This window comes from Malus domestica, chromosome 13 (genome assembly GCF_042453785.1).
Source record: "Malus domestica chromosome 13, GDT2T_hap1".
Taxonomy (NCBI): domain Eukaryota; kingdom Viridiplantae; phylum Streptophyta; class Magnoliopsida; order Rosales; family Rosaceae; genus Malus; species Malus domestica.
Window position 1 is genome coordinate 9,100,435 of NC_091673.1, and position 27,695 is coordinate 9,128,129.

At 38.5% G+C, this 27,695-nt stretch overlaps 3 long non-coding RNA genes across 5 annotated transcripts; 2 read left to right on the forward strand and 1 right to left on the reverse strand.

Annotated features, from left to right (window-relative positions):
- Positions 1 to 2,296: 2,296 nt before the first annotated feature.
- Positions 2,297 to 3,631, forward strand: LOC103452198 (uncharacterized). Its single transcript, XR_011575139.1, has 2 exons — positions 2,297 to 2,582; positions 3,401 to 3,631. It is a non-coding gene; the product is annotated as an uncharacterized lncRNA (long non-coding RNA).
- A 6,955-nt stretch (positions 3,632 to 10,586) lies between these two features.
- LOC139190528 (uncharacterized) lies at positions 10,587 to 14,324 on the reverse strand. 3 transcript variants are annotated; one of them, XR_011574791.1, is made up of 7 exons: positions 14,009 to 14,324; positions 13,878 to 13,923; positions 13,592 to 13,695; positions 13,170 to 13,215; positions 12,716 to 12,788; positions 12,520 to 12,625; positions 10,587 to 11,992 (listed from the first exon to the last, which is right to left on the reverse strand). It is a non-coding gene; the product is annotated as an uncharacterized lncRNA (long non-coding RNA). The 3 variants fall into 3 exon arrangements; XR_011574792.1 differs by having other exon boundaries at positions 13,878 to 13,933; positions 14,009 to 14,149; XR_011574793.1 differs by lacking the exon at positions 13,878 to 13,923 and having other exon boundaries at positions 14,009 to 14,246.
- Positions 14,325 to 18,114: 3,790 nt separating this feature from the next.
- Positions 18,115 to 19,003, forward strand: LOC139190736 (uncharacterized). Its single transcript, XR_011575097.1, has 2 exons — positions 18,115 to 18,382; positions 18,682 to 19,003. It is a non-coding gene; the product is annotated as an uncharacterized lncRNA (long non-coding RNA).
- Positions 19,004 to 27,695: the final 8,692 nt, after the last annotated feature.

The window sequence follows — 27,695 nt, forward strand, 5'->3', positions numbered from 1 at the left end:
TAGGCGCTTTATTGTACTTAGCTCAAAGCACTAAACCCGACATCTTATTCGTTGTTAATCTTTTGGCAAGATGCAGTAATGCACTAACACGCAGACACTGGACTAGAGTTAGAGACATCTTCCATTACCTTAAGGGTACTACGGATCTGGGTTTGTTTTATCCCTATGGATCCTTGACTGATGCCGCACCCCTTTATCTCGAGTCGATTCTCGCCTTATTGGTTATGTTGACGCATGATACTTATCTGATCTGCACAAGGCGTGCTCTCAAACAGGTTATGTCTTTATTGTTAGAGGCTCCACAATCTCTTGGGGTCAACTAAATAGACCTTAGTTGCCACTTTGTCTAACCTTGATGAAATTCTCGCCTTACACGAAGTAACTCAGGAATGCTTTTGGCTGAGAGCAGTTGTGGGTCATATTCAAAGCTCCTGTGATCTTTACCCCGTCGTTGACATCCCAACGACGATCTATGAAGACAACGCATCATGCATCGAACAACTCAAGAAGTGTTACATCAAATGAGACAACACCAAGCATATTGCGCCAAAGTTCTTCTTCTCACATCAACAATAAGAGCATCAGAATATTAAAGTCATGCAAATTCGTTCACAAGACAATTTGGCCGACCTCTTCACCAAATCACTACCGAAGGCAACGTTTCAGAAGCTTGTTCAAGGAATTAGTATGCATAAACTTTCTGAGTTGTAACATTGCTAGTTCTCATTGGAATTATGTCAAACTCAGGGGGAGTATCCTGAAGTATACTTACTTGATCTTAATATATTATTTTTCCCAACGATTAAGAGCATTTTTTCCACTGGGTTTTTGCTACCTAAAGAGGTTTTGACGAGGCACCCACCTTGGGTTGATCATATCCCTGATGACGTCCCTTAGACGTTTTATTTGACTTTGCATTTCTCACGCATTTTTCCTTAGACTATGGATTTTGTCCCTACTCGAGTTTTTACCATAGCCATAGGGTTTTTTGTGAGACTTACTTCCTTATGCAAGTTCCTACCTTATTTAAGAATAGCATATTCCCAAAATCAGTGTCGACAAGTTGACTTCCTTAACCTCTACATGATGTCGAATCTACTTGAGTGTTTACACACTCAAGGGGGAGTGTTATAAACTTCTTATTTAAGTGTGATTGTGTAAATTATAGATTAAATTTGATTCTAGTTATTCTTCCCTATTAGGACTTGTATTCCTTAGAGGAGAAGGATTTCTTCTCTCTTTTATTACTATAAATAAAGCACTGCATATGGGGAATAACAACATGATCTACACAACCCTACAAACACATCTCTCTCTATATTCTCTCTCTGTACCACCGGCCCCCTCTCCCCTATCAGTTAAATATAGGCCACAACATTTAGTATTTTGTATTAGTTCTTTTTCATAGATTTATTTGCATTTTTAAGTACGATATCTAAATTTTCAATTAAAAAAAATCATTATTATTATGGAGAGGGAGAATAATTCAAAATTATTACAATAATTTAGAAGAGGGAGAAGTTTCAAATCCAGCATGGGTGGAATCCATTTGGATATTTGACCACATGCAAAAACTTTAGAAAAACAAATATATGTTGAAGCCCAACACGCTAAATTTCTAAATACTTCTACAATAAAATAAAAGAAAAATATGTTGAAGAATGCAATCCAGACTTAACAGAATAAATTATAATTTATATTGAACGTTCTACTCCTAATTGCATTGAAAACTTTTATGATAAAACCTAACATCTACTGAATTAAGCAAATAGTTAAATTAAGACTATCAATATGATTATTTGTGAACCATTGAAGGCCCACTCTGAAATCTTGATAAAACAGCCGCTTTTTATCATTAGTCATTGTGGTTTTGGTAAAAAGATAGATTTGTTTCTTTGTTCGTTTTAAAATGGTAAACGATGGACTGTTAGGTCAGAGTAGTGTAAGTGTGAGATAGAAAAAGTTACCTTCTTTCTGGAATGGTGGTTAAAAGTCTGGAGAATCGATGTTAGGTTAAAATGGTGTACGACTTTTGTTTTTAATTGACCTACAACATCGGCTTATTTATTACGAGGATTTTCATGAGAACGAGAGATGGATATTATAACCATTATAGTTGCAATACTGAAATGAGTGTAAAACATGGAATTCAAAAAAACAAGTTGTCTCTCGCATGTGGAAAACGTTTAGCAAAAGAAAAATGCTAGAACAACACACATTTCTCCTAGCGCTCGGCATGTAACGTAATCCACAGAGTAACCCTTACTATATATATGATTTATCTAGATTCTAGAGCAAGAAACAGCACACAAAAGCCTCTGTCAATTTCTAGTAGCAGCATTATTTGAACTAGGCTTTGATAAGTACTAGTGCTAAAGCAAAGCAATGAGGTACCATCCTGTTCCCGGTGGCCCTCCGCCTCCGCCACCATCAGACTACCCTCCCCCTCGTCCTCCTCCTGGCCCTCCACCACCTGGCTATCAGGGTTACTTTTATCCTCCCGCGCCAACCCCGAACCAGCCGCCGCCTTCTTCACTCCAAGACAATGATGGCCCAGGTTGCTGTTCAGTTCTTAGAGACTGGTATGCGCATACTCTCCTTCTCCCTACTGACTCACTGGCTTTCAGCTTCTCCCCTTAATAGTTTGATCATATCATGTTTGGCATGAACTGAGTAACTGTGTGTTTACTCTTTGTTCTTTTATATTTTCTAACTTTTGAGGACAAAATTAATCTTTTTTCTTGATAACGATCAGCTCCAAATTTAGAATTCTAGAATGAAAAGGCTAACTATTTTTCCAATTGAAACTAAGATTAGAACAATGTAGCTAACAAGTTTTGATTTTCCCATTGCTTACGGAAGAAAGTTGAGATTCCACTATAAAATCAATTGACAATATAGAGAGTAGCCCAACATCTTATAAGCCCATACAAGGTCCCTCCTCCCATCAATGTGAGACTCAGTCTCAACATGCTCCCTCACATGTGGCGAATTTCAAGCCTAACACGTGGACAACATAACTCGGGTGACATGAAGTACATGTGGCCGTTGGGCTTCACACGTGGGATAACCTGCACTAATACCATGAAAAAAATTGAGGTTCCACCATGAGACCAATTACCAATTGACAATTAGATTCTACTATTTTATTTTTATTTATTTTTATATAAGCGATATTATACTTTAACTTAATCTAAATTGTGGGGAAAGGGACTAGAACTTTGGTGCATGAAGGCAACACGTGCTTTTCCAATGTGACTATGTTCACGTCCGCTAATCTTTTACTTTTAAATGCCTTAATTCTGTATGTAGGTCAGCTAAAATTACTTTTTGACTTCCTTAATTTGCTCTTGTTCCACTGCTTCACTGACCCCTGCGATATCTTGTTTACATTTTTCAGTTTGGCTGCAATTTGTTGCTGCTGGATATTGGACTCTTGCTGCCCTTAGGCCATTAGATACATCGATCTCCTCTTTAGAACAGCAGTACTGTTGTTCGGTTACTTTTCTATACCCACCTAAGATGGAAAAGACAATGTTCGAACCTGGGGATAATTTTTATTGTTGGGGACTCTTGAGATGCAGCATTTGGTTGTATTATTAATCAAAAGTAAACCTCTATTGCTCTACAAGCATGCACAATAACGAGTGCAAGAAGATAATTAAACAAGGGGAAGGCACATGGCACTATTGTCCTCCCCTTGTGCTTACTTTATTGGGAACTTTAACGAAAAGCATCTGGTACTGTTCACTTTAACGAAAAACCACATTTTTACACTAAAAAGTCAATCCTGGTACTATTCACTTTACCCTTTATTTTGTCCTTATCATTCAAACTCAAAGTTTTCAAGCCCTTTTCATTAGTTTTCCTTACTTTATTCGATATGTTTCCTCTCTCTTTAATTCTTGCGATTCTTCTAGCCCCCCCGGGTTCTGCTAATATTGTCAGCAACTTCACCACTTAAATTCTATATGCTATGATAAATAAAACTATCCAAATCTGGATCTTATCTTAAAACACCTCCGTTCAACTTACTTAATATATATTTTATGACGACAGTCGCTTCTGTTGCCTAGGAGAATCGTAAACAATTCCTTCCTTACCTAACGTTAGTGGAGTAGCCATGCAAACTCGATTGTTAAAAGTTAAATAATGGAAACATTATCACGGTAAGTATATATAGACTACATAAATAGTATGTGTATATAGGTCTTAAACAAAGTTAGATATTCATGGCCATTTGCAGTAACAATCCAAGAAGTTGGGTCACCACTGCTATTGACATTTTATTTTGGGGTGGAACCTCAAATCCATCAAGCAATACCTGCTCTCCTCTCTTCATATGTTTCAAGTTTGGAGTTTGGGTGTGTATATTAACCCGTCCTAGTAAACCTAGGATTAAGTAAATACTTATTGATCAACTCCACTGTGGAGGTTTTTTTTTTTTTGGTTGAAAAACGGGGCTAAAAGCGAGCCGAAACAAACCTACTCAATAATAAATCTAGATTGGGATATCCCAAGTCGATCCTCACGAATAAAACTAACTAAACAAGGAGGAGTATCAAAATAAAAATGACCTAAATCTAAATCAAGACTATAGGTCACTAAACTGTCCGCCACAAAATTCTTTTCTCTGTAAACATGCGGAAATTCACATTACCAAGATCTTGAAAGGAAATCTCGACATGCAAACACAAGGGGATCTAAGGGATGATTATTGCTAGCAGCTTGCAACACCAAATGAACTGTGACTGCAGAGTTTGATTCCACCAATAATTTATCAATCCGTAATCTCCATGCCAATTGTAAGCCCAAGTAAAGAGCCCATAGCTCAACATTAAGAATCTCACGTGCCCAAATTGGCGCAAAACCCAAAAATCCATTTACCATCAGAATCTCTCAAAACACCACTGCTCCAATAGAATTATTACTTCCTTTCTTGCAACCATCAACATTAATCTTAAACCAACCTGAAGGATGAACTTCCCAATGGAGCAAAGATTCAATCCTATGAGGTTTATCAATCTTGTGAGCATTTGCCTTCAACCATTCACAAAGATAAGTACAAATAGAAATTGTAGGCTCATCAGTCATGGCAAAATCTTGCTAAAAAATAAATTTATTTCGCCAAATACCAAATAAACCAACAAGCAATGGAAAAAACTAACCTCTACTCCAAACCCCCCCCCCCCCAATATGAAAGATTTATTGGTGAGATTAAAATGAAGAAAATCATGAAAATCAATGTGATATGACTGTGGTTTATACATTCCCAACCTTTGCCAAACTTCTCTTGCCTTAGGACAATCTTTGAAAACATGAGCCACTGATTCAACGCCACATGTCACGTCTCGATCCCGACCTACGTTTAGGATTGACACGTGACATCAACAAATACCTGTATCTCTAACTTACCCCACCTCCGGGATATGGCAAAGCACAACTCGAGAATCGAATTGCACAGTAATTTTTTTTGTACACTTTATGGCTGCATCTACCCTCCTTGTTAGACTGCTTATGTACCATAAATAGGGATCAAGCCATTCGTTGTTCATCATTCATTACACTTGAACAATCATCACATAAATCACTATGTCTCAACCTAATACCACACAACAGGCATGCAATATCATGAGTAACATTCGACGAAGCGCAACATAAATGTCTAGCTATATTGGTCAACGAGTCTAATCATAATGACAACAATCACAACCAACATCATTCCACAATCACATTAATCAATAACACATACCATACACCAAAATGCAGGGTTAGAGCGACACAGTTCGGCCGAAGCCTACATCTTTGATGGTAAAATCAAATTCAAGGAACCAACAAGTCAAATGATGCGATTTCGGAGCACTCAACGAAATCTATCAACATCGGGTTTCGGACCACTCAACGGAACCAAGACACTAAAGGGGATTCCAGACCACTCAATGAAATCCAAACCAGGATATGATTTCAAACCACTCAACAGAATCGTGGGGTAGAAGGGATTCCGAACCTCTCAACGAAATTCGAGTGGATACGATTCCGGACCACTCAACGGAATCGCAATGTACAATGCATATCAAACCACTCAATGAAATACAAGCTAGATACGATTCCGAACCACTCAACAGAATTGCGATCACGAGGGATTCTGGACCACTCAACGGAATCCAGACGGAGCAGGAAACTAGACCACTCAATGAAACCCCATCAAATACTCAGTTCCGGATCACTCAACGAAACCGGAAGTTCTTATTGTCCTGAAATATTACGTATTATTACGTATTAAAGTTTCATAATGATCTAATGGTCAGATCATCGATCCATATAATGTCCAAGTGGTGGTCTCTATCAAAACTATAGTCATATGACGAGATTTCGTCAATCGAACATCACATATGGAATCAAGTTATCAAAATTAGTCTAGGAAGGGTAGGTGGGGTCTCGGCCCACGCGCCACCCCGACTAGCTGAAAAATTCAACTATTTCCAAAAATTACCAAATTTTACAGCCAAGTAGATCTTAGTGAGGGGAGAAATTTTCATACCTGGGCCAAAGTCCAATTCATCGGGAAAATGCTTGAAATCGCCCACGAACCGTCGGAACCCTAGAAATAGGTGTGCTTCAATTCTCCTTCCTCGGTGTTCTGCCGCCCCTAAAACTGATTGGGTTTTGTTCTAGGGCTCAAGGGGAGTCTAATGGTGAAGGAGATCAACTGGATTACATTCAAAAATAGCGGATCGCCGCCAATGAAGCCTTCGGTGTCCCATCGCAAAACGCCACAATTTGGCCCAATTTCCATCGAATTTTGAATGAACGATGGAGGAGAAAAAGTGTGGTGGTGATTGCAGGTGATGGTTGGGTACAATTCGCTTGACAAATGGATAGGAACCACCGGAACCTAACCGGGTCGAACGGGTTGAGTGTATGGGTGTACGGGTCGATGGGGTGGAAAATCAGTTTCTCTCTCTTTTCCTCATTCATCCTCTCTCCTTCTTCTCTCCCGCATCTCTCCTTTTCCTCCTCTCTCACGCAGCCATCTGGCAGCTTATAGTTTTTTTTTTCTTCTTTTTTTTCTTTTTAAACCTCTAGTTTCTTCATTTCAACTCCGATTCACAAACGGTTTTCGCCTACGCTTTCGTAGGGTCGAGCTCTATCAAATTATACTTAGTGTGATCCCAAGTCCACGATTTTTTTTAATGATTACTAACCAAAATTCAAACTTCATAATTAGTTTAATTAAAATCTAAATTTAATATAAATTCCCAAAAATAATATAAAATCTCTTTAATACAAATACATAGTTTGCAATAGTGAAATCCAAGAATGGGATTTCACACAAGTACATCTCTGACAATCAAGGTTATTAGTCATACCCCTTTTTAGCCTTTGTTCATTAGTGAGAAGCTTATTAAGAGAGAGCAGCCATAAGAAACTCTGAACTTTTGGAGGAATATAAAGTTTCCAAATGAATTCACATTGCCAATTAGGAAGACCACTTGAATTAATGACCAACATATAAGCGGATTTAACAGAAAAATTACCATCACTTGTTGCACTCCAGATACACTTATCAGACAAAGCATCAAAACCAACTAGAATGCTAAGAATTTGTTTGACAATCTCCTTTGGTAAAACAAGTAATAATTTACCTATATCCCAATCATTATTGTAACAATAATCTGCTATAGTAGCCTTAAGCATATCATCGGAAAGCGAGCAAGAAACATGATGAAGCAAAATACCACATTTAGCCCATTTGTCCATCCAAAACCTTACCATATTGCCATTTCTGTTTCACCATAGTAGACCTTCATGCAAAAGTTTTGTCCCTTCAAGAATACCTTTCCAAGTACAAGAAGAGTGTAAAGCAGTTTTATCATTGAGTAACGAACCCATATCACCTTTGATATACTTTCCTTGTAAAACTTTTGCCTAAAGGCCATTATCCCCCTACATGAATCTCCAAGAGTTCTTAGCAAGAAGAGCCGAATTCATAACTCTCATGTTTTTCAAACCAAACCCCCCTCCCCCTAAAAGACTTCTGAAGGCAACTTTGGCTCCATTTAACCAAGTTAACCTTATTTTTGGATTGAATGGAGCCCCAGACGAAGTGTTTGGACAAAGATTTCTCTGGACAAGGCTCTCTGGACCTTAGCATAACTCTCTAAGGGATTGGCACTTTGGATGTGTAGTCGGGCTCTTGCTTGTTGATGTACTACAAGAAGAGAACAAAGTTAGTTCTGAAATGTGCCTTTGTGGGGCCTTAGGTGTAGGCCTTGAGACTCGCAATAAAAAATAACTAACTGTTAGGTGTGTCACTGCTATCTCAATATAACAGATGTAGAACAAATGTGTTTTAAGTCGATTACTTGATCCCTAAGTTACTCAAACTTTTTGTTATCAATTGACTGTCATAGATGGGTTAAGTATGTATTAAGTTCTTTTTCTTGCCTTATAAACAAGGACTTTTAATTCATGATCTTGTATGTTCGAATGGAAGGAGTCTATAGCCCTTTAAATCATTTGTTTGGCTCTATATCGCTTTTAATGAAAACATATCCATTAAGTTAACAAGATCCATATGCAAATAGGACTCTCAAAATGACAACACAGGTGGAAATAACTTGAATACATACTGAAAAGTATACTAAGCAATAGAAATACTAATTTAGAAAACAAACAAAGAGACTCGGGCAAGACTTCACCTTGTCTGGCAATGTTGAACCTCTTGCAGTCACTTCTCTTTGAGTTTACAGAGATTGTATGCTAAAAAGGGATAGATGGTAAACAAGTTTACATGAGGGAGTCGATACTACACCACTAAGGGAGGTAGCAGAGCTTTTATACTAGATAAAAGATGTCTTTTGTAAGGAACTATCACTAAAAGGGCTGAATCTAGGTTGATTTAAGCTCTTGGATGCAAATCTGGCCTGAGAGCAGAGTTTGTATGTTTGTTTGTTTGATTGGTTGAGTATCCTTGACCCTGGGGCCTGTCTTTCCTTTTATAGACAATTTAGCCCGACTGCTGTAGCTTTTTCTCTTGCCCGAAAGCACTTGGAGGGTAATGAGTCATTAACTTTTTACTTGTAATGCCACTAGAAACTATTTTTTGGCTGCTAGTAGGTTAGTCTTCATCACTTGTCACTTCACTCATAGACATGTGGCCTTCATCTTGGTTGAGAAGACTTTAATTTGCTCTGGGCTTAAGACTGGGCTTCGGGCAAGTCTCCCTTTTAATTGGCATCCTTGGGCTTTATTTTCTTCAAGCCCAACACTCAAATATTAACCCAAACACGAAGTTCTTATTTATCCTGTCAAGTTGATCACAAATGGTAATTGGTAATTTCACTATCTGCATAACATAAACTGGGATGGCGGAGGTGACAGACTGGACAAGAGTGGCCCGACCAGTAAGAGATAATGAATTCACCTTCCAAGCAGAAAGTTAAGGTTGAGCCTTTTCTACCAGGCCTTTGTAAGTTTTTACTGATGCGAGAATAAATGAGCGGAACTCCTAAATACTTCCCCAAATCATTAGTCAGGGGAGAACCACAAATACGACTCAGTTCAAGAGCCATTCCACGATTAATATTAGGTGAGCAATAGATTCTCGATTTTTCATAGCTTATTTGCTGCCCAAAAGCCAAGCAAAATCAAGGCACTCCTTAACGATCTGAGCTTTTGCTCTTTGGAGGCTTCACAAAATAAAATAATGTCATCTGCAAACATAAGATGAGAGACAGCAGGTCCTTGTCTTGCAACTTGAATAGCTTTCCATTTTCCAGAATTAACAGCTTCATTAATCAGATGAGATAATTTTTCAATGCAAAGAACAAATAGATAAGGAGAAAGAGGATCACCTTGTCGAACACCTCTTTGTGGGCAAAAGCTATTAGTTTTCTCACCATTTGAAACAATTTGGAAATTCACATCAGTTATGCAATGCACTGGTTTGGTATTATTTTGCTTTGAAAAGAAAAAAAAAAACTGTTTCTATTGTGCTATGAGAATAAGCTCATTTTTGCTGTTTCACGTTTTTAATTTTTTTTTCATCCAAAATTGTGAATATAAGCTATTTTAAAGTGTTTATCAAACACGTTTTTGAGCTCATTTTTTTTTTATACCCACTTTTTATAAAAACACCTCAATACCAAACCTGTACTAACTCCAAAACATTACCTTGCACATCAATTTCTTGAAGAGTATTCCGAATAAAACTCCATCGAAGCTTATCGTAAGCTTTTGCTAGATCAATTTTCCAAGCTAAGAAGCTTTTTTTTCCTTGCGCTATCCGGAAAGTGTGAAGGACTTGAGCAATAACTATATTATCGGTGATATACGTCCCTGCAAGAAACTCACTTGACAAGGACTAATAATCTTGGTTAAGATGGGCCTCAATCGGTCAACCAAAATTTTAGTCACCATCTTATAAATAGTATTGCAAAGACTGATAGGGCGAAATTGTGAAATAAGCCTCGGGCCAACAACTTTAGGAATTAACTAGATAGTTTTTGCCCGCGCGTTGCTGCGGGATGACAAATTGTGTGAAAAATTTGTTTCAAAGATATAAAAGATTGTATGACAGAAAATACTGAATAAATCTTTATATACGAAAGATTTGATTGATACAATCTATATACAAAAGATGATGTGCATGTGAAAAAAGATTAATCTTACTCACATTCCTGCATTCTTACATTTTTCGAACTCACCTACTTTAACTCCTGCACACTCAACAGGCACGAACCTTCATCTTTCTTGTTGGATTAAAAGCTCGCAAATCGCAGAGTTGAAACCATTTTCATTCAGTTGCAAAGTTGTAGAATCAAAATATCAATTTTATCAATTTGCGAAAGCACAAATATGCAGATTAAATTGCATGTAAAGAAATGTGTAAATAGAAAAGTATCAAATTGCAAAAGAAATGTTAACACAACACCACTAAAATAATAAGAAATCTCAAATAATAAAATCTACCAACTATCATACATATGATTTTTTAAAATGGATACTTGTAATAGATAACTTATAGCTTTCACTTGCTTGTCGTTAATGAGATACAAAACACGGCCAACAAAAGTACACTAAGCAAATACCAAAAGAAAGATTAAGCTCCCAATCAAGTATTTAAATGAAAGAGATGTAAAGGTGGTCAAATAACTAAAAAACATCAATGCTTCAAACTAATAACTATCACAAAATTACTCCACTCAAAGTACCCTAAATAACATATCATGGCCATCCCGCCATGATTATCTGAGAATATATTATTGGTTACTGTTGAAAATATACTGCATTATCTTGAATTGAAAGCGCAAACAATGAAGAATGCACATGAGCAACACACAATTTCTTTGCAAAACAATTTTATAATGCTATAATGTTGAATTGGAAATTCAGAATGAACTTCATTAGTTCAATTTGCAAAATTCAAGAATTTAATTACATCAAGACAAATAAGCCAAATTCTCTCAAATTAAAATGCATAAAATGAAAAAGAACATTAAACTATGCCTTGCCAAACCAATTTTTCAAATGTCTCAGTGTTAATTTGAAACTAATAATTATTTAATTAGAAACTGCAGTCATTGGCATGTAAATTGTTTAACCTTGAGGCTTGTGAAAACCAAAAATGCTGGGGGGACTAATTGTTGCAACAGACTGGAACAGAAGTTTTTTGCAGTGTCAGTCATAGTGAAATTATTATCTCTTTTCTCTTGAATCAATATTATAGCATAGGCATAAGAACTCGAAAAAATGAAAACTTTTGCAGTGTCAGTCATATTATGCCCAGGTTTTTTTTTTGGGCATTCTAATTAATCATTATTTAACTGAAGAATACAATTCATAGAACAATAATTAGTATATAAAAAGAAAGCAGTAATGTAAAAGTCATGGGGCTACCTGAATTCTGCGGGCTGAGGACGATAGCTTAATGACACCAAGTTCCATTTTATGTCACAGTTGGAACTGAATTCAAGACTCTTCTGGGTTCCTATTAACAAACATAACATGGTGGACCAAATTAAAAACAGTTTTAAATGGAAAATTATAATCTGAGTTGCTTTAATTCTTTTTGTAAGAATTCTCATAACCCTGAACAAATAGAAAAGTTTACTGCAAGCTTGGAGCTAATCGGGTCAAATTCTCCTTCCTCTACAAACACAAAAACCAAAATTTGAAGCCGAAAACTATTTAAAAAATATATATAATTGTTGTTTTGCAAAGTGACCTTTTCTTAAAAAAACATGACTCAATATATTTTTTGCTCTATCATGGTCATCAGTTTAGGTGGCAATCATTTATCCTAATTCATTTTCAAATTAGGCTACGAATTCAAAATACAAAACATGAAAATCCAAATTAAACGGAAAATTCAAAATTCACACTGCCAAAACCTAAATTAGACACAAAATTAAGGTGCTTTCAGAGACATAAGCATAAGAACTCGAAAAAATGAAACCTTTTGAAAGCGTAGAAAGAGAAAGGAAATACAATTTAGGGTAAAGTTTGAAAGTTTACCAAGAGGGGTTTAGGAGGAGGTGCAGAGAGGAGTAGATCAAAGATACCGTTATCACCGTTGCATCTTGCAGGTTTTGTTATCTATTACAACCCTGAAACAAAACAACTTCGGACAAATGGATGTAAATTTGAAGAAGGAATATGGTAAATAATTGAGGTGGCTTTGAGGAATTTAAGGTATGATTTTTGCACATACCTTGGTGGGTTCACTATCTGGATGAGTTTCTTGTACTCAACATCCATGTCATGTGAAAAGCTCATGTTAACTTCTGCAGAAAGCCACCAAAAAATGAGACATAAAATTAGCCAAAAAGGTTGGAGAGAATAATTTAAAAAAAAAATGAATGGAGAGATGAACAAAACGATTGTAACCAACCAGGAAAATATAATTTTAAATCCCAGGAAAACCATCATTTCAATCATTTTCCAGTCTCCCTCAAAAAAAAAAAATCATTTTCCAGTCTTTCAATAGGGATTGCACAGAAAATATAACTAAAAATCCCAACTTTCTCAGAAAACTACTACAATTTTTACAAATTTCCATCACCAACACTGAAAAATGAAAATCACGAAGCAACGAAGAAGCGAGCAAACTACAGAATTCAAAGAACCAAACATGCCAGAACTGAAACATTAAAAATAGCACTTACCCATTTGAAAGATAAAAAATCTCAGATATCAGTATATTAGTACTCCCTGCAAAACACCAAAATCAGAAAATTAGAAAAATCTAATTTGATATCATTGTATCTTAAGAAACCGCCAAATTTCCAATCAAAGAAAAAGTGCTAAAAGAAACCCAGTAAGACTAAGAGAACGATAATCAACCATAACAATTATAGTTGTTAACAATAAATGTAAAAACCCAGAACCATTAACCCTCATTAAAACTATGAACTATTGTCCTTATTACTATGTATTTAACCAGATCGCAAACAATCTCATTAGATCTCATGATATCATGAGGGGGCATAAACACACATTCCAAACATAAACAACGGAGTGCAAGGGATAAGAACATATTGGACTGATGTACGGAATAGCTAATGTGATGAAAATGCTCAAGCCTCACCAACAGCGCTCCAACTCCTGAAAAATCATAGACTCGTCTACGAATAAACCCACACGCAAAATCTGGTTTTACCAGGCAAACCGTGGACAACCCATTGCAATTTACTGCAAAACAAAATTGTTAGTATATCCAAAACACGGTTAAAACCCACAAATCCATCACCAAAACAAATAATTTCCCTAACAAAATTAATCAAATTAACAACTTTTTCAACCTGATATATAGATACACAACGACATGTATAAACATATCAGAGATATAGAGAGAGGTAGAGGTAGAGAGAGACCTGATGGTGTTGATGAACACTGGAGAGTGAGAAAAGCAGAGGACAACTGGAGGTTGCTAAAAGAGATTAAGTACAGTGAAAAATTCAATATTTGGCTTCTGGGTATTCGAGAATAAGTGAGATTTAGTTACCTGGGTAAGGAGAGATCGGGAAATACTCTGAAACCCTTGCATCAGCAGAAAACCCCAGATGTAAGATCCGAAGAACTCACAAAGAAACGCTATCCTTTATGGGTAAAATTTTTCTTCGAATCAAACCGAAAGCGTTTACTGGTTGGGTGGTATTTCGGCAAAACGGAGAAAGTGAAAGAGAGAAGTTGAGGTTTGAGAGCGAGAGATGGGTGAGAGAGAGAGAGAGAGGAAACTTCTTGCATGCTTGACAGAGAGCTCGGCTTTTCCATCCGTCTTTCCTTCCCGATGAGCAACACGTGTATAGGAGTCTGGAACCAAACGCATAGCCTGACTTTTCCATCGTATTGAAGCGGACTGACGCGTGGATCTCTGGGGCAAGTTTGCCATTTAACTGTACCGATGAGGGAAAAGAGCCGGAAAAAGAGGGCATTTCCGCCCTTTCACTGTTGATGAACAGTACTCCTACTCACGTGATGAACAGTGATTTTGGAACTGGGCTTTAGTGTATATAGATGTGATAAGAGTATTTCCCAGACCTGGAGGAAGAGAACCGGAATGAAAACACTGGAAGACCATCTCATACACATCTTGACCACAAAAGTCTCAACAATTTTGGAAGAAAGAAGCTGGAAAACCACTGTGGAGTTTGAATCCATAGAACAGTATCATAATAGTAATTAAATTTTGTTGAACTCAAATACCTATTTGAGGAGAGCGAAAACTCCTCACTCCATTCTACATAATTACTCACTGTTAAAGCAAACCCAGCTAATCGATGGGCTACAACATTGCAACGACGCAAAACATACTCAAATTTCACCTACATATTGATCAGCCCACACATTTACGTCCCCGATTGACACCTAGAGCAGGGGACTCATGCTCACTTCTCTTAACTGCAGCAACCACCAAAGCTGCATCACATTCCAGCACCACCTTGGACTGACCAAGAGATAACGCCACCTTCAAGCCTTCACCAATTGCCAGCGCCTCAATATGAAGATTTTCCAGTCCAAGTATATAATATGGATCATAATTTTTTTGTTTGGTTACATTAATTAGTATAATTTCGAAACCAAATAGAATTTGAAGATTTTCCAGTCCAAGTGCAATATGGATTTGTTAATTCACATAATTTTTTTTGTTCGTCTAAATTTATTAGTATACTTCCGAATCCTAGTAGAACTTGAATTTTGTACTAATCCCTATAAATACCCTAGCTTAACATGATAAGATTGTTATTCTCGTATACTCTGTATCTCGCTACATCGAAACATAAGAGTTTCATTGTGTTTTTATTCTTAGTGTTTAGACGCTCCCATCAATAAAGCAGAACAATGACTCATAGCTTTGGAGACACCATGAGTTTCGACCATGGAGACACCATGAGTTTCGACCATGGACACACCATGAGTGTCGACCATGGACACAGTTCGAGTTACGGTGGCCATGGACACAGTTCCACTCACAGCGGCCATGGACGTGTTCGACCTGTGGAGCATCATCATCATCCCGCACCAAGCAGTGCGGAGTACTTCCATGTACGTGTTCGACCTGTGGCGCATCATCATCATCCCGCACCAAGCAGTGCGGAGTACTTCCATGTACGTGTTCAACGTAAGAAGCGTCATAATCATCCCGCACCAAGCAGTACGGATCACACCCATGTACATGTCCACCATAAGAAGCGTCATCATCATTCCGCACCAGGTAAGTCACCTATAATTATAAATTTGCGACATGTAGTATTTGTTTGGTTTAATTGAATAATTAATTAATTCCTTGGAATTTCAGGGATGCCAGAACAATATCATCTTCCAGTACCGTCCGCCTTTCCACCTCCAGTGGTACCACCACTTTCGGTTACCCCAAAAAAGAAAAACAAGGGCGGCTTCCTTAGCGGCTGGTATGTCTGATTTCTATGAAAGCCTATTGTTCGTCAAACTGAATATTTGTATATTTCATGCTTCAACTGCACAATTATATAACTCCCTCACATCATCAAGTTTATTTATCTTATATTATTATTAGATATTTGTTGATCCTGGTCATGCTTATAGAAAGTTGTTGAGAATGAATTCACATTGATGAGATGAACCAAGGAGGGACCTTGCATGTGCTTATAAGGAGTTGTGCAACTCCCTATATTGCCAATTGATTTTATGGTAGAACCTCAACCTTTTTTCATGTTATCAGAGTAGGTTGTCCCACGTATGAAGCTAAACGACCACACATGCTCCACATCACCTGACTTGTGTTGTCCACGTGTTAGTCTTGAAAATTCAAGTGTAGCAAATTTTCAAGTCTAACACGTGGACAACACAAGTCGGGTGATGTGGAGCACGTGGGGCCATTGAGCTTCACACGTTGGACAACTTGCTCTGATAACATATAGAAAGTTTCAACTAAGTGTCAACTTGATAGGTTATTGATATGAATAGGATACATTATATACAAGTCATTAACTTGGAGTACAAGTAGTATTCCCTTGTGACACAAACAATATAAATACAAAATCTGGAAAGATAATTACAGAATCAAAACCCAAGTGGAAAGAGAATCCAATAAGATTATTCTTTCCTAACAATGCTTTTGTTAAATCTTACCTTAATTAGGTCAATTACTGCATATGTGAACAGTAACCCAACAATTGTAATCTGGGAGGTATAAAAGTAGAATAAACCGACTGATCCAATTTAGAGTTAGCTTAAGACCTGAACCTCAATTACGCTTGCGCCACTTTAGACCGTAGTTCAAAATTGATCCAGTTGAGCACAAATCTTTGATAAATTTTTCAGGGACTTGTCTGCCCTCCTAGTTGTGGTGCCCTTCCATGCTCTCCTATTTTGTGCAGTCACGGTTAAGCCACGTCAATATTTTATATTAATTTTTTAATGAGATAATAAGATAAAAAATAATAAAAATATAAAATATTGACGTGACTTAACCATGACCGCACAAAATAGGAGGGCATGGAAGGGCACCACAACTAGGAGGGCAGACAATCTTGTCCATTTTTCAGACCCCTTACCGATATTATTCCAAATTTGACCCTTAATAATAATATATTAATAGTAAATATCCGACATATAAACTATAATATTTTCCAATCATATCATTGGATTCAACTGAATGCCCTATTTACCTTGGCAATTCCATGCATTAGTTTCTGTTGATGCCAAAATTTGACACCTTCAAATACAAGACAAGTGGCTGGGCCAAAAGGGCTTGGGATCTTTGAATCTTTGATTGAAATAAATTAGTTGGTTTTGGTGTTAGTTTCTTTTATCTCCCTCCTTTTTTTTTCCTGGGTCTGGAAATCGTTTTCTTTCATCTGATTCTAATTTCTGAGACATGTCCTTCTTGTTGTTTACTATCTGCAGTATAGCTGCCCTTTGCTGCTGCTTCTTGTTGGAGAACTGCTAGCTGCTTCTTGGCAAAGGAGCCATCACCTTTTGTATACATATATAATTCTGGTTTTGTCATTGGATTTTGTTATTTCTCTGCAGTTGGATTCTTAAGACTAGAATTCTATCAATTTTGTACATATATATTGTATAACTTTTAACTCGTTAAAGTAGTTCGTGAAATTGTAATATTTACTAAGAAGTTCATAAATTTTTAGAATGGTTATTTTTTTTATATATCATTTTAAAGTTAATCTCATTACGTGAGAGATTTTTTTAGTGTACCTGAGCACCATGATATAATAATTTTACTAGTTTTATAAAACACATTTGTTGTAGCCCTTAGGGGTGGGTTCAAAAAACCGAAAACCGAAAAAAACCGAAAACCAAACCGAACCGAAGCCGAAAAAAACCGAACCGAAAAAAAACCGAACCGAACCGAATCTGGTTGGTTCGGTTTCGGTTTTTGAGGTCCGGAAACCGAACCGGACCGAACCGAACCGAAAAAAAAATCATATATAAATTCTAAAAAAACATGTAGGCGCCGGGGTTTGAACCCCTTCCCCATAGCTTAGGATTAGTTGCTGCAAGCCAACTTGACTGTGGGCTTTGAGTTGTTATTATTGTACCAATATAATATTTATAGGCTTCTTTTATTTAATGCTTTATAAAATTTCTTAAACTTTACAAACCCTAGCCGTCTCACACTTTATCTCACTTCCCATTTCAGATTTCAAACACTCCTCCGCTGCGTCCTCTCTCTGCCTTTTGCTTCCTCAGCCCCCCTCTCTCTCTCTCTCTCTCTCTCTCTCTCCTTCCTCTCTTCCTCCAAATCACTCTCTCTCCAGTCTTCTCATGTCCTCCTCACGGATTCCTTTTTCCAAACCATGATTTTCCCTCGCCCCTTTCGAATCAGAACCCCCTCTAAATTGGAAGATTCGAATCCGGGTTTTCCGATCTCTCACAGGTAATTTTCGAATCAAAACTAATATGATTTATAATTTTATATTGTGATTTACTGAATTAAAATGGGTTTTTCTTTTCATTATTTGTTGGGATTTGCATGTTATAATCTTTGCAGATTTGTTGGGAATTTATATTGTAATTTTCGTATTCATTTGCAGATTTGTTGGGATTTTATATTGTGATTTACTGAATTAAAATGGGTTTTTCTTTTAATTATTAGTTGGGATTTTGCATGTTATAATCTTTGCAGATTTGTTGGGATTTGGGATTTTATATTGTAATTTTCGTTTTCATTTGCAGATTTGTTCCAGTTCGTATTCATTTGCAGATTTCTTCCAGTGCAGATTTGCAGATTTGTTACAGTTCATATTCATTTGCACCAACACCCAATAAGTTTCTGCATCTTCAGTGCTCGCAATCAATCGTTGCAGATTTGTTCCAAATTAAAAAAAAAAAATAGTATGGAAAAAACCGAACCGGACTGAAACCGAACCGAAAAAAATCAAAACCGAAAAAAACCGAACCGAAAAAAAACCAAAAAAAATTGAACCGAACCGAACTGAACCGAAATTTCGGTTCGGTTTCGGTTTTGACTAAAAACCGAACCGTTTCAAACCGAACCCAGCCCTAGTAGCCCTATTTAACTGAAGAATTATAAAAAGAGAGGGTACAAAGAGAAATTTAGTGAATTATGAGATGTGTTTGATCTCAACCTATTTTGTCATTATGTAAATTCTTTACCCTTTAGATATTACAACTGAAATAAGACACTATTTAAAAGAACGGCAACACATAATACTTTCTCCAATTTTTACTAAATTGATATCAGTTCATTCTATAATTGTCAGTGTTTTAAAAAATGCGCCCCGAGGAGCGCCTAGGCGGCTTTGGAGGCGGAGCGTCGGTGAAATTGCCTTTGCCCAGTGAGAGAAGGTGAAAACTTGCCTAGACGTGGTGGAGGCGAGCCTAAGGCGGTCAATCGGGCGTCGTTTTTGTGTAAGAGCTGCTGGAATCTGGAAAATTTCGGTTGAATATGGAAGTTGCAGACGCAGCAATGCTGCGTGAAGAAGATGAATAGCACGGCGTCGTTTGCTTCGCTTTCATTTGCTTACTTTTTATTTTTTTAATATTATTTTTTTGGCTGATTCTTTTTCTCTTTAAAGTGACTTTCAGCAGTCCAACATCCCAACTTCTAGCATCCAAAGCATATGCTCCCAACATATTTATAAAATTTAATATTATTTTGTAGATTTCTAAAGACTCATTTCTATATAAATATGTTATAACTTTATATTCCTTAATAAGTAAGTGGCCAGCAAGAAAAATAAGTATTTATTTGTTTTTGTTTTTGTGTAATGCTATATTTGTTTTCTTTCTTAAAAATTTATTCTTATTTTTTCTTTTACGACTCTTAAGTATTCCACCAAAATATTATATAAAATATGTAATTATATATAGTTTATACTAAAAATCTTAAGTCTTGTGAGGCTTCGCCTTACGTCTCAAGGCTTTCGCCTAAGCGGGGCTATCCGAAGAACGCCTCGTTTACGCCTTAGCCTTTTAATACATTGATAATTGTCATATTAATTTGAACCATTTTTCTTTATCAAATTATCCCAAGATCATTTCTAAATTAAATTTTTTTTAAAAGGGATAAGCTGCGAGTTTCGTCATGGAAATCCACTATTTTAGAGGCCAAAAAGACAACATTTTAGCCTCTATTTTGAAGACTCGTTATTTTATATGAATTCAAAACTATAAAATAATGGTTATTTGTTACTATTAATTTCCTCGAACATATAAATTGGTAAAACAATGTGAAGGAGCAACGAGCAAGGACCTCTTCCTAAGGAAAAATGTTTTATTATGTTCTAAACACGAGTGATAATTCACGTGTTATTATATAAGTGATGATAATTTATTTTTAAGTTGTTTATTTTTTTTAACACTATTCCACCATCTATGTGGTCCGATCACACAGAAAAGATTTCTCATTTTTAAGGATGGGGAAGATATTATCCAAGTCAAAAGACATGGATTTGGATGACATGATATTTAGGGGTAAAGTGCACGTTGTCATGTTTATCTCCGTTGTAAATTGGGTCAATTGCCAAGTTGCGATCCTTCCAAAAAGGGTAATGCATGGAAGATGACAGTTGGAGAGCTATGCCTTCGCCAAGTGTCAATCTTTTTTTCAACCGACTCATTACCTGTAAAACCCCTCCCCAAATTTAGTTGTAATTTTACTTTTTCCCCTAAAAGTATTTGAAGTTTTCATTTTGGTCCCTTTATTCCTTTTTTATCTGGACCCTCCCTTTAGATTCTCTTTCCCTCTCAGCCTGCCACGAGGCAGCGCCTCAAGCCTCTTTTTCTTCTTGTTTTCTCTTTCCCTTTCCCCGAGTTAACACTATTCTCTCTCACACCTCTCTTACCCTCTCTCGGATCTCCCTCCCCAATCTACACCCACGCATACCCGAGCCACCACGACGACGACACAGCACCACCACCACCCTCGTGGACCTCTCATCCCTCTCCCTCAGTCTCAGAGGCACCTAGAGGGCACCCAAACCCAAGTCCGGCGAGGTCACGAACCTCGAGCTAGAAACTGGCCATTTCCAGCCATTTTACAGTGAACCTCAGGTAACAATCTCTCCCCTCACCTTGCACTTTGTTTCCACACCTAGATTGTAGGCTGAGATGGTGTTTTGACGTTGACCGGAGCACGGGACGCTTCAACCTCCTTCCCCGACGAGGTAGTATATATTCATCTATTCATATATTTTCTTGTATGCATGCATGCATCAATATGCAGAGAAACTTATGCAAGTTCTATTTGATATAGATAAAACCGCATGCCCATAATTACAACGTCTATGCACAAATGCTATCTCCATATATATATATATATATTTCATTCATATATGCTATTATGTATAAATCACAAAGCAATTGGCGTCCACTTTATATATGCATTTGTTTTTGTTGCTTTATAATACCTCCCGACTTGCATATGATATATAGTCAAATCCATTCCAACCCAAACTTAATATAAATCAAACCAATTGAAAATCGGGAATTGACACTAAGATGTGCATGTGTAGCTCCCCACAATTTAAATGTATTGAGATTCATACAAGAAACAATGCATACACATAGACTCTTTAATGAAAAATAGAAGAGTATATCTAGACTTACACTAATTTATTTATGCAGCAAATGATGATTCCAAACAGCTCACATAAATCACAAGTTGGCATCTATATGGATTTCGAGTTTAATCATGCCTTCACAATATATATAAATAAACAAGCATACTCGAAATAGCAAAAGCCCTAATTCATTATGCTCCAACTCATCGCACTATAATCACACATATAGGAGAACAATTAATCATGCATGAAATAGTGAACTGAGTTACCTGAATGCATCATTGGACCTGTATTCGTCAACCCGAATGCAATTCCTCGGCTCCAAATCAACGAAACAAATTATCCATCAATGCTCGAGACCCATCCATGCGAATTGCCATCACTCCCAATTCCCATGGACCTCGTACCATTGCAGATTATCGAAGTGAATTGTCATTGTTACATACGCACCGAACCAAAATCATCGCCAAAGCAATGGCCAAAATCCCATCAACACAAATTCCCAGAAGAAAAAAAAAAAAAAGACAAACCATGAACGTTAATATCTCTTAGACAAACAAAAACTTATTAATGTCATCAAACCAAGATTTCATCTTTCTTTTATCTTACTAATATTTGGTCTGTACAAGGCATATTTTATGCACATCTTTATAATCACATTCATTAATTCAAAACGATAAGACCCACAAAAAGCCACGGATAATTGATAACAACAAACATGTAAGAGCAACCATACAAGCTCTATAACAAACTAGCCAAGAACATAAGATTTAACCAGCTAAATCACAATCATCACTCCAAATATATTTTGTATATGCAAATACTAAAGTTGTTTGAACCATACTCGACCAATCCCGAAACTACTGAGCACCGATTAACGTTATACCATCAAGGACCCAGAAGAGTTTCCCTACAACCAGGAGGCCAATCACAGCACGACACATGTCGATATCAGAAGCCAATCATAGCACGACATGTGTCAACATCAGAAGCCAATCACAACATGACATGTGTCAATGTCAGAATGAAACTAGAAACTCTCTTCTATAAATAGAGATCATTCTCTCACAATATTTCCGAATGTCATTTGTACTACATCATTCACTAGTACTCATTAAAGGAGAGCTTGAACCTATGTAGTTGTGCAACCCTTCACAATTAATGAGAACTCCTCTACTCTGTGGACGTAGCAAATCTGGGTGAACCACGTACATCTTGTGTTTGCTTCCCTGCCCCTATTCATTTACTTACTTATCCACACTAGTGACCGGAGCAATTTAGTGAAGATCACAAACTTAACACTTTCTGTTGTACCAAAGTCCTCACTGATTTTGTGCATCAACATTTGGCGCCGTCTATGGGAAACGACACTTATTCCCACTATCTTCAGCTTTGTCAAGCTGGTTTCCACCATTCATACACTCTCTTTTGACCATGCATCCCTCTCCAACATGGGGAGCGAAGGAAGCCACAGCACACAGAATGACACCCCTCTTGCACCTAGTGCGAAGCAATGAAAGAAGGAAGGAAAGATGGTTACTCTTTAAGCTAAAGTCAATGAGCTAGAAGCTCAAAACAACAAAATAGCAATGAAGAATGAGGTCATCCAGGAGCAGTATGAGAAGCTCTTTGAGACACTCCACGAAACTATGCGTATTCAAACACGCGAGCTTGTTGCCCTTGTGGACATCAACCATCATTTGGGTGCCCTTTAACACGGAGGGTCATCTTCCTTCGACATGGGTATCCCTGATGAGGAGCGAGCTAATCATAAAAACATTGATCAACATGAGACTTCTCTCAACCTAGCTGCTTTGACCCGAAGTAGGAGAGTGGAGGAAGACACCTCCTTGCAAAAAGGTTGGAAGGATCGAAAGCCGTTTATTGTGACTGCTGAGATTTCCTAAAGCAACGTCGAGAGAATCCTCTCCACATATGCTCGAAGATCAATGACCCCAAGGGTTTCTGAAAGACTCGGTCCCCTCCCACGACCCAAGCCAGCTGCCAATCTAGGGAAGGAACGACATGTCCTAGAGGAACATGAAGGTACATGGGACTCTGAGGTATTCCGACAGACTCGCCCTAGAAGTCAGTACGGCGAGTCTAAGGAAAAATCACACGCCCTTGCTCAAACTTTCCTACTTCAAAGAGGCGATGGAGACTTACGAAAGAAAATCTCAGTGGTACATGACTCCACTCAAGACCCCCTTGTCCTACAGCTCCTTGAGGAAGTAAACAAGTTGAAAGCCGAACGTTAGGCCGAGATACCTGACTGGAACCAACCCAGGCCTGGCCTTCTCACGAGGAGGATCCTTGACACCCCCCTTCAAGCGAAGATAAAACAAAAGCATGGTTTACAACTATATACTGGAAGGGAGGACCCAATTGAACACCTTAACCTCTTTGAGTCCACCATGGCATATCGGATGCACACCGACGAAAAACGATGTTTTCTCTTCCCCTCCACCCTCTTTGGCAGAGCTCTAAATTGGTATTGTCGTCTTCCACCTGAAACAATAGACTCATTTGAGGAACTAAGGAAACTGTTTGTCTCTCAACACATCTTCCAGACCGATCGCTTGCATTCTGCATATGACCTGTACACTATTTGCCAGAAATCAAACGAGTCATTACGAGAGTATGCTGGTTGTTTCAGCCATGAGTATTCTCGCTGCGCTGAGGCATATGACAAGACCGCCCTCAAGGCCTTCACGGCAGGCCTATGTGATTGTTTCTTCAAGTACATGATCAATGCCAACACTTGGAAGACTTACTCTGAGGTGATGGCACAGGCTTACAACCATGCCTCCGCCGAGGCAAGGACATATCAAGGGAAACCCCCCACAACCACCCATTATCAGCAAGTAGGGAATGGAAGCCAGATCCAACCAAATAAGAAGACCTCGACCTTCCAAACGGCAGCGGTGCCTCCCCCTGCCTTACTTAATACTTTACCAAGTCAACAGACATATCAATCTCAGGGCAAAAGGAAAGATTTCTATCCTCACCAAGTAAAATGAGTAAGGGACACTACCGTTATAACCAAGGGTATCGCCATGATAATCCTCAACCCCAGGCAGTCAACATAGTGGGTCAAGCACGTGTCAGGACAGTCCTTACCTCGAGGTATGAGGCATACACACCTTTGAACGCCACATACGTAGCCATTTACCCCAGCATAGCACACTTGATACAAAAGCCAAAGTCGAGGCACCCGGATTACAAGCCCACGAAGAACACGGGCACGTTTTGCTGCTACCTCGAGCATAAAGGCCATGACAGCGAGAAGTGTATCACCCTTCGTGATCATATTGAAGCTTTGGCACGTGAAGGAAAAATTGATCAATTCCTCTTTCACCTTCCAATGGGTAACCGTAACCAACGCCAGGTAAATGTGATATATTCCATAAGTGATGGCACACCCATATCTAAATCTTCCAACAAGGCCATGAAAAATAGTGAACGAGCTTTAAGGTCTGGCCACCAAGTGTTTCACGTGGAAGACATCAGGGGAGGTAAGTATCAAAAGCTTAACTGGGATCCAATATGTTTCTACCCTGAGGAAGAAAGAGGTATCATCTACCCTCACAACGACCCACTGATCGTTGAAGCTCACATAGCTAACTTTGAAGTACGACGAATCCTGGTATACACGGGGGCTTCGGTTAATATCATGTTTGCTGAAGCTTTCAAGGCACTTAATGTAGCTGAACACTTGCTCGACCACTCGATTTCCCCTTTGATAAGCTTCTCTGGTGATATCGTGCAACCTTTGGGGAGCATACACTTACCTTTCACCATTGGAACATGCCCTTACACAGCTACCATTACCACTAACTTCCTGGTGGTTGATTGCCCAACGGCATACAATGTCATCTTCGGACACACAGACATCAATGATCTCAAGGCCATGGTATCCACACATATGTTGTTGATGAAATTTCCAACCCCCTATGGCAATGGTTACATCAGAGGATATCAACTTAGTGCACGATCATGTTACAACACTTCGGTCAAGCAACAGCACCTGCATATGCCCAAGGAAACCCTTTCTATACATGACCAAGTCATAAATACCAGGCTAGACGAAGCCAACTTGGATCTTCACGGTGGCAATAGTCAACCCGAAGATCCTCGAGATGACTCTTTCACCCAGCAAGCACAACCCGCTGAAGAGTTGGAGAAGATCTATATCTCAAAAGATTATCTGGATTGCATGGTGAAGATTGGCACCACCTTGTCACCATCCATTCGGTTGGCCTTGATCTCGTTTTTGCAAGAGAACACTAAGGTCTTTGCCTGGTCATACGAGGACATGTCAGGCATATTTCCCGATATAATCTGTCATCGTTTATGTATTGACCCCAAGACCAAGCCAGTGAGATAAAAGTGAATATCTTATGACGCTGAACGGTACGAGGCAATGAAGGCAGAAGTTGAAAAACTCAAAGGCATAGGCTTCGTCCGTGAAGTCAATTATCCAACGTGGGTAGCAAATGTTGTTCTTGTTAAAAAGAATCCGACCAAGGAAAGTCTCCTGCTCCAAAAGGTCTTGTGAAGAATGTGTGTCGATTACACCAACCTAAACAAAGGATGCCCGAATGATAGCTTTCCTCTTCCTCTCATAGACAAACTTATAGACTTTACGGCAGGGTGTGAACTCCTGAGCTTCATGGATGCTTACTCAGGATACAACCAAATCCTCATGAACCCTCCGGACCAAGAACACACAGCCTTCACTACTGACAGATGACTATATTGCTATAAAGTCATGCCCTTCGGCCTAAAGAATGCAGGAGCGACTTATCAGAGACTGGTCAATTCAATGTTCGTCGAACAGATTGGGAAGAGCATGGAAGTTTACGTTGATGATATGCTAGTCAAGAGCAAACATGCTGACTAACACATCACCAACCTATCTGAAACTTTCACCATTCTGAAGAGGTATCGAATGAGGTTGAACCCCAACAAATGTGCCTTCGGCGTAGGCTCTGGTAAATTCTTAGGCTTCATGATAAGCCAACGAGGCATTGAGACTAATCCCGAGAAGATCAAAATAATCCTCGACATGAAGGAACCGGTAACTTCAAAAGACATCCAGAGCCTTACTGGCAAAGTGGTAGCCTTAACTAGGTTCATCTCTAAGGCCATAGACAGATGTGCTCCTTTCTTCAAAGCACTTAAGGAAAGTAAGAAGTACATTACATGGACTGATGAATGTGCTGAGGCATTCAAGAACCTCAAAGACTACATGAGTAAAGCCCATCTGCTCTCCAAACCTGAGGTTGGTGACATTCTCATTATCTATCTATCGGTATCGGCTTCAGCAGTAAGTTCCGTTCTCATTAGAAATGATGGTAATGTCGAACGGCCTGTCTACTACGCTAGTAAGGCCTTACAAGATGGGGAGACACGATACTCCAATATTGAGAAATTGGCTCTAGCATTGGTCATGTCTGCTCGAAAACTTCGCCCTTACTTCCAAGCACACTCCATCATCATGCTTACCAATCATCATCTTCGACAGATACTCCAAAGTCCTGACACTTCCAGGCGAATGGTCAAATGGGCGATAGCAGTAGGTGAGTTTAACATCTCCTACCAACCAAAGCCAGCTGAGAAGGGCCAAGCAGTGGCAGACTTCATCGCCGACTTCACATATCCTGTTGACATTGTTTCTACGCCTAAAGAAGTGGTTTCTTTACCTTCGGAAGCTCAGAAAATAGAACCAACAGCCCCATCATGGAGTCTATATGTTTATGGTTCGTCCAACCAATAGGGTTGTGGAGCAGGACTAGTCCTTACGACCCCTGACAAAGTGGTGATGGAGTATGCTCTTCATTTCAAATTCAAGGCGTCGAACAATGAGGCCGAATATGAAGCCCTCCTAGCAGGCTTACGTTTGGCCAAACACCTTGGGGTTAAACGAATTGATATCTTCAGTGACTCCCAATTGGTGGTTAACCAGGTCACCAACAACTTCGACGCTAAGGATAGCTCCATGGCAGCCTATCTGGCACAAACACAATTGTTGCTCAAGTACTTCCACTATCAGATCACCCAAATTCCTCGAGCGGCAAACAGTCATGCAGATGCTTTGGCTCGCCTCGCCTCAGCAGTGGAAGACAAGATTGGGAGAAAAATTCAGGTCGAATTGTTGGCAGC